General features: G+C 48.6%; 1 long non-coding RNA gene across 2 annotated transcripts in view; it reads left to right on the top strand.

Annotated features, from left to right (window-relative positions):
* Window positions 1-3024, top strand: part of LOC100513188 — a 32189-nt gene extending 29165 nt beyond the window's left edge. For both annotated transcript variants that reach the window (XR_002340239.1, XR_002340237.1), the window contains one exon: window positions 1602-3024. This is a non-coding gene — a long non-coding RNA (uncharacterized LOC100513188). The remainder of the gene's footprint in view (window positions 1-1601) is intronic.

Genomic DNA, 8519 nt, shown 5'->3' on the forward strand with positions numbered 1-8519 from the left:
TCCCTTCTCTTGATAGTGTTCGGGGCAAGACTGCCTGTCACCCGTCTTCCACCTTCTCTCTCTTCCCCAACCCCTCCGCCCCCGTCTCCTGCCTCACTCACTCCTTTCTCATCTCCAGCCCGAAGGCGTGAGGCGGTGACTCCCAGTGAAAACTCTAACTGGGGACACGTGAACGTGTTCTCGCAGCTAAACGCCTTCCCACGCTCCAGCTCTTTGGCGCGCACACCCAGGCCTTCCTCTGACCTTCCCAGTCCCTCCTAAACTGCCCCAGTCCCTCAGCAGGAGCTATGGTATTGCGCATAGCACGCAGTAGCTCACTGCTCACCTCTGTCGGAGGTTCGGCATCCCACAGGGGCCAAGGGAAGTAGAGTCAACAGGGAAAGGAGGCCAGTAAAGAAATTCCTATTTTGGAGTTCCTGTCGGGGTGCAGGGGAAACAAATCTGACTAGGAACCATGAGGTTGCGGGTTTGATCCCTGGCCTCGCTCAGTGGGTTAAGGATCCGGTGTTGCCGAGAGCTGTGGTGTAGGTTGCAGACGTGGTTCGGATGCCGCGTTGCTGTGGCTGTGGTGTAGGCCAGCGGCTACAGCTCCGATTCGACCCCTAGCCCGGGAACCTCCATATGCCACGGGAGCGGCCGTGAAAAGACAGAAAGAAAAAGAAAAAAGAAAAGGCAGTCCTATTGAGAGACTCTGGGCTTTGGAATGTGTTTCTTATTTACAAATCAGCAGGCCGTGTGACCTAATTCTTTCACCTCAGTCTTGGAGTTGATCAGTTTTCCCCTCTCCAGGGCCATGGCTAGGCATTCTCGCCTCTCCAGGCCCACTGGAAACTGGCTCTGTTCTCAGGCAGCGTGGGACTAACCCAAAACACTCGGACTGTGTCACAGGCCTGCAGGCCGAGCACAGGGGCTGGTGTGTTGGGTGTTACCCAGATAGACCAGGTTGCTTTTTCCCAACACCGCCTGCCTATGATCAGTTACCTGTGATTTATGACTGCACACTGTTTGCCCAGGGCGGCAGCTGGGCCATCGGGATGACTTAGGTCGTATGTTATCAGCAGTAATTCTATCAGAAACTTGCACCATTCGCCTGCTGTGTGTTGTCAGCAGATGATCGTGGTTAAGCTTCCGAGTGTGAAATCTCTAGTAACAAGTACAAAAAGGAAACTCCCCGTTTGGAAAATAGAATGATGAGAACTGGGTAGCTGCTGACCTCGATGGCCCAAGGGGATCCCTGGCCTTTGGTCCCCAGCCCCACTCTTTTGGGCGTCATGCTTTACTCTTTTCTTGGCCCTTAGCCTCTTCGCATTGTGAAAGACGCCATCCTTGCTTTGGCGTATGTTGATACCACAGGCATCCACGCCAGGTGAAAAGCTTGACCTCAGAGTTGAGATGAAATGTCAAAAGGGGACCCCGGGTAATCTGTGGCAATAGTGGAAAAGGGGGGGGAATTTTCCCTTTAGTGTGGGACACCTTGTAAGTGTTCCACAAATTGTTTTTGAATGGGCTGGGGAAATAAAATTCATATTGCTCAGTTTTGCTTACAAATACTCTGTATTTGACTTTTTAAAAGTTTGGATATTTTTCTTATTGCAACATAGATTTCTGCAACAGGAAAGTCAGGTGCCCGGGAGGAAGATGCCCAAGGAAGAAAGTCGGCTTTGCATCTCAGGCCTGAGTTCCCCACGCTGTGTGCTTAGGGAAGTTCTCCTTCTGCAGACACTGCCGAGGATGAGAATGCTTCCAGAATCAGAGCTCCATGGTGACCAAAGCGCAGTTCTGAGGCCTTGAAACACAGATGGGAAGGACAGGAGCAGGAAAATCCAGCTAATTCAAATTGAGTTTGCAAGAGGTAGAAACCTGTATTTACCTCCGAGGTAGACTGTTCCTTCGCAGAAGTAAAAGTTAAGGCTGTGGAAAATGAGCTATTTGTTTGAGAATCTGTTGTTCCTAGGAGGGACCTGCTAGTCTTGTCTCCTCAGTCAGGAGGGAAAAAAAACATTAAAAATGCTTGAACAAACCAAAGTGAAGTTCTACATAGTATTTTTTGAAGACTGAATTACGATCGAGTCATTCTAGACTGAAAAAAATACCAGTGTTGGATTATGGTATATTTGATGGGACCACCCTATTGGGAACCCTCAGGAGGTCCGGTTTCCCATAAGAAATGGACTTTTTTACTGCCAGGCTTTCTGGGAAGCTGGCAGATTCCAGGAAGGGAAGTGGAGGCTTGAAGCTGGCAGAGGCCGAAGGCAACTCTCTGGGCCTCAGGCTGTTGGGCCTGGGCTCTGAAGACTGGAGAGAACGCGAGGGAACGTGAGGGTGATGGAGAAGGGAAGTTGACACGTGCCCAGGATGTGCGTGTAGAGCGTGCAGGCACCAGGACATCAGTCAGGGTCCTCGGACAAGGGCCCATGGGCCTCGTCAACATACGAAGGAACATCTCCAGCTCACTGGGGATCAGGCAGTGCTACCTCTAAGGTCCCTCCCGCTTCCTGGCCCTTACCTTGCCCACTCTCGCATCACAACCGGAAGCGTTGCGTCAACCCCGAAGGGGAAGGTTTGCAACATCTTAGAGAAAAGCAGAAGATGTTCACTGCTGACGTGTATGGGTCAGCTTCCCGGACAGGTCCTTCAGCAGCCTGGACTGTGAGCAGGTGCAGATGGGTGTGGCCGCCCTGGGCGTGGACCCGTCCCAGCAGGGGTCTCAGGTGCTCCTGACTCCCAGCAACTTTCTTTCCATGAGGACAGCTGTCAGCACAGTGTGGTGCCAGGAGAGAGAGGGACCTTCTCTTGGTCTCGTCCCACCACCAAGAGAGAGCACACAGAAGCCGCACCTGTCAGTGGTGAATCTAGTGATAATCACGTCAGTCATTTACAAGAATCCCGAACAGCACTTTATATTTGGCTACCCCTTTTTTCATTTCAGCGTGCTTTCACACCTGTAAGTGAGTAGCAGTCCCAGCGGAAGATTCCAAGGAAAGATCGTGGACCAGGTAAAATAAAGCTGGAGGTCATTTGAAAGCCTACGAGTCTATCGTGAATACTTTTCTTCTTGTCATTTTGCTTTTTCTTTTATTTATTTTTTTAAGGCCACACCCACAGCATATGGAAGTTCCCAGGGCCCGGGATTCAGTTTGAGCCACAACTTCGGCAACACAGGATCGTTTAACCCATTGCACAGTAGGCCAGGGAATCAAACTCACACCTCCACGGTGAGTCAAGATGCTGTAGTCAGATTCTTAACCACAGCGGGATCTCCTCGTTTTGCTTTTTCTTGTGGAAATGTTCCAACACCAAGAGAAAATACAGTGTAATGAGTCCCGATGTACCAGGAACCTAGCCTTGAAAATTGGGAGCAGTTTTGCAGTCTTGTTTCATTCATATCTGCAGCTTTGTTGGAGGGGGCTGCTGGAATATTTTAAAGCAGGTCACCGATAATATGTCCTTTCCCCCATGAATATTTTGGTGTCATGGGGAAAACCCTTAGATTAAGCTACTAATTTGAAATCTGCTATAAATCTATGTAATCAATAAATCAGATTCTAATGAATTGCTTTTCTTGCCAAAATTTCCCACTTGTTAGAACTAGAGAATATTCATTAAAGGAGCTCTTATAATAGAGACATGCTACTGTCCACTCACAAGACAGTGTTCTTAGGGACGGAGTTCTAACCTGACATCCCAATACTCAGTATCCATGAGGATGCAGGTTCGATCCCCGGCCTTGCTCAGTGGTTTAAGGATCCCATGTTGCTATGGCTGTGGTATAGGCTGGCAGCTGTAGCTCTGATTCGACCCCTAGCCTGGGAACTTCCATATGCCGCAGGTGAAGCCCTTAAAAAAATGAAATAAATAAAGACCCCCACACTGAAGTTTTGCCTTCATCAAATGAAGCAAAGCAAACTTGTAATTTTTTTGGAGTGTGATTAGGAATTAAAGCTCTTCCACAGAAGGTTACCACCAGAAACTCCAAAGACAGAAACTGTCAGAATGGTCATCTCTCAGAAGAGGGTGCGGGGTTGGGGGGGTTGGAGGAGGAGGAAAATGCTGCTCGTTTTATTTCCTGCATGCAATTGGGTTATTTGATTATTTGCTCTTTGCCACAGATAGCTACTTATTAAAATGTGCAAAATAACACCTGAAGTTTTGTTACCAAGTAAATATATATACATACATATACAAACATATATGTACACATGCATATACATACATAAACATATACACACATATGTAACACCTAAAGTTTTGTATCAGGTAAATGTGTATACATATATGTACACACATATATACATACACAAACATATACATACACACACATACATAACACCTAAAGTTTTGTGTCAGGTAACTATGTATACATATACATACCTAAATACACACACACACACACACACACACATACACATATATCTATCCAGAAAGTGCTTGAATCACTTTGCTCACTCTTCTTCATTTCCTAACCTCTGAACTCTGGAGGTCCCTGAGCTCAGTCCCCCCAAACTAGGCTTTATGGACACTCATTTCCTTGGAATGTCATCAGCCTGTGGCTTTAAACCCTGTCTGTGAGCTGGTGACCTTTGAGTGTGTATCTGCATGACAAACATCGCTCTTGAACTTCAGACTCACAGCTGCCTAGTCTCTCCGTCTGGTTGCCTAACAGACGTCTCAGGCTCACTGGGTCTGAAACCAGACTCCTGATCTTTCCTACCAAACCTGCTCCTCCAGCAGTGTTTCCGTCTCTCTCCCGGAGAATGGGACAGCCAGCCATCGGGGTGTGACCCTTGACTGCTCCCTTTCCCTGCTCGGTGCATCCAGTCTACAAGCCCTTCCTTCAGTTCTGTCAGCCTCCTCCGTCTGGCTTCCCCTGCCTTCCCCCTGGCCTCGCTGCTGTCTATTCTCCACCCAGCAGCCAAAGGGATCCAAGGATCCCGCACTTGGAAACTCCATGCCTCCCATTTCACTCAGAAGACGCCCCAGCTCCTCTACGGAGGCCCGAGGGCCCGAGGACCCACCCCACAACCTGTCTGACACCTGCTGTCCCTCCCCCCACGTTCTGCCCAAGTCTCCTCACTGTTCCTTCAGACACCAAAATCTTTTGCATGCATCTCACTCACCGCATCGCTTCCTCTAGGCGTCTGCTTAGAGGTCACTTATCAGAGAGGTCTTCTCTGACACCCCTTCTGTGGTCCCTTACCCTATTTCAAGTTTCTCCACAGCCATTAGCACTATGTCATACATTTATAGATTCAATGGTTCATTTAAAAAATTGTCTCTCCAACAACAACAACAACAACAACAACAAAAGACAAAAAGACAAAAGACCAAAAAAAAAAAAAAATTGTCTCTCCATTTCACCCCTGGTAGAATCTCTTGTTTTTTTTTGGGGGGGGTGCTTTTTAGGGCCTCACCTGTGCCATCTGGAAATTCCCAGGCCTACACCACAGCCACAGCAACACCAGATCTGAGCCATATCTGTGACCTACACCACAGTTCACGGTAACGATGGATCCTTGGCCCACTGAGTGATGCCAGGGATCGAACCTGAGTCCTCATGGATCCTAGTCGGATTCGTTTCCACTGGGCCATGGCAGGAACTCCTCTTTTTTTTTTTTTTTAACCCCCAGTAGAATCTCAGTTCCAGGAGGATAGAAACTTAAGTCATGCTTGATGCTCTTTTTCCATTACCTGGAACAGGGCTTGGCACACAGTAGGTGCTGTGAATCAAGGCACACACTATGCCTCCTGTGTGCCCTCAGGATGGACTGCAGGACAAATACCTTTTATGAGGTTTCGTATGTTTAATTTTCAACCTCATTGCAAATTTCAGAGGCCTAAAAGGAAGGGATGTGTTGGCTTTAAATAACTTGGTAACTTTGAATATATATCCTATCTTATTAATCCCTATACCATTTCTGGCTCAACCTGAGTTCAGCCTCTGTAGTGTGTGATTTGCTGTGTGTCTGCAGCACAGATGAGTGGAGAGGAGATAAGGGAAATATGAGGGTTGACATCATAGTTGTGTGGTCTAGCGAATAAAATATGACAAAGTCAGGAGCCTGGAACAGATCAAATGCCCCAGGATACCTCTGGGTGCCCTGGGCTTTGGGTCCTTAGTATTGACTGTAGGGCTCAAGTTCATGGGACACATGAGGTGGGAATATGTTTTCTTCGTCTCCATTCACATTCTTAGTCTCACCCCATCACACCCCAGCTTGTCCAACAATCTGGACTCCTGTCTGGACCACTAGTATTTGCCCTGGTCAATTTTTTATGCACACTGATCCTGGAGGCAAGGGTAGTCTGTTCCTTGTGTGGATGGAAGTCTGTTCCTGACAGAATAAAATGGCTTAGTTATATAAAGACGCTGATCCTTCTCCAGTAAATATGTATAGACGACCCTTGAACAATGTGGGAGTTGGGGTACCATCCTCTAGGAAGTCGAAAATCCGCATGTAACTCAGTCTGTTCTCCAGAGCTGAAGTATCTATCCATGGTTCTACATTTGTTTTTGGTGGGGGTTTTTTGTTCTTTTTTTTTTTTTTTTCTAGGGCCGCACCCGCGGCATATGGAAGTTCCCAGGCTAAGGGTCTAATCAGAGCTGTTGCTGCTGGCCTATGCCAGAACCACAGCAACGCCAGATCTGAGCCACATCTGCGACCTACGCCAAAGCTCATGGCAACACCGGATCCTTAACCCACTGAGCGAGGCCAGGGATCAAACCTGCAACCTCATGGTTCCTAGTCAGATTCGTTTCCACTGTGCCAGGACGGGAACTCCTGGTTCTACATTTGTGCTTTCAACCAGCCACACATGGTGTAGTGCTGTAGTATTTACAGCTGAAAATAACCCCTGGAGAAGTGGTTTCACACCTGTTGTTTAGAGGTCGACTGTTATTCTCATGCAGTTTGAAATGAAAAAAAGAATCTCACATTTTTGGGGATACTGGATAAAATGATTTTAAATTTCACATGGAAAAATAGTCTCGGAGAAACAGCTGAATATTTTTTTAAAAAGAATAAAGAGAGGAGTTCCCGCTGTGGCGCAGTGGGTGTTGAACACCCATTATGCAAGGCTCTAGGGTCTGAAGATTGACGTGATGGCTGGTGAGCCAGAACACGTGCTTAAATGAAGATTGGAAAAGGAGCTAGGTTTAGGTTTGGACATTTTGATCTTCTGTTTATATAGAAAATCTAGTGAGATAGAGATTATGAGTTTAATTCCTGATATACAGCTTGAGGATATTGAACGAGGGGATTGGGAGGGGGTTCCCACCAAAGATCAGGAAAAGGAAGTCCCTTAGGGGAAAAGGGAAAGTCAGACTAAAGCCGATGGCTTTGGAAAGGGATTAAAAATTTTCCCTGAACCCCTATTTTATATTTAGAAATAACATTTTAAATACCTCATCCCTTGGGGCGAATCTGGTGGTAAAGGAATGGTGGGGGGGGGGCGGGGAAAAGAAACAGGAATAGCCATTAAAATAATGAAAAAGAATTAGGAGAGGAGAGAAACTTATTCCAACACCCAGTTCCTCCAAGGTTGGGGAAGGCCTGGGGTTTCTCTGCTCACAGAAGGACCCAGTGGGTTTATACACCAAGTGTTGGGGGTGTTGGTTAATGAAGCATCATATCTATGTGCCGGACATGCAGTGCTAATATGATTTAACCCCTCTTCCCAAGGCTGTTACTTCCAGATCAAAAAACCCTAAAAATCTGTGCTATAACAACAAAGAACCTATGTTTTACCCCAAAGAATAGGGACTGCTTCCATCATGGCTACATTTACTTCAACTTCTCCCCCACCCCTCCAAGGGCAACTAAGTGACCGTCCACGACCTCTCTGTATAGTCACTGAAATGGATGGGGAGCTCCAGGGAGAGTCCAGGAAGGGCAGGGCCAGGCATTATCCAGATCATTCAAGGGCACACCGACTGGGTGATACACACCCATCTACTCCAGGCCGGATACCAAAGCCCACAGCTTCAGGAGATCGTGCCACATCTCAATCGCAAACAACGCCGCCGGCAGGCAGCCGAGGCTCCCCTCTTCTGCCTCACTGCCAACACGGCGGTAGCTCTGGCCACACAGCCAGGGTTATGTAACACAAATCCATCACGGTCCATATGACCAGGGGACTTTCAAAATAAAGGTGGCGTATAACAAATCACGGAGGCACAGTCATCCCCCGGAATCTTAGGTGAGAAGGCACAGGTAGCCAGGTCCAAGGGGCTCGCGTCCATGTCACCGCACTTTTCCTATACCCGACACACACAGGCATCGGTGAAATCTCAAACCAGGCACCCAGGTGCGCGAAGCCTGCGGGGAGGACGCCTTCTCCCGCGGGATCGGAAAGCGGCGCCGGGTGGGCGGGCGAGGGGCGGGGCGGCCCGAGGCAGGTGCGGCCCCGGCGGCGGCGGCGGCGGCAGCGGCAGCGGCAGCGAGGCCCGGCCGCCCGGCCGCCCGGCGAGGGGAGTTCCCGCAGCCCGCCCCTGCGCCCGCCCCTCGCCGCCCGCGGCTCCT

The sequence above is a fragment of the Sus scrofa genome, chromosome 18 (assembly GCF_000003025.6).
Source record: "Sus scrofa isolate TJ Tabasco breed Duroc chromosome 18, Sscrofa11.1, whole genome shotgun sequence".
NCBI classification, from domain to species: Eukaryota; Metazoa; Chordata; class Mammalia; order Artiodactyla; family Suidae; genus Sus; species Sus scrofa.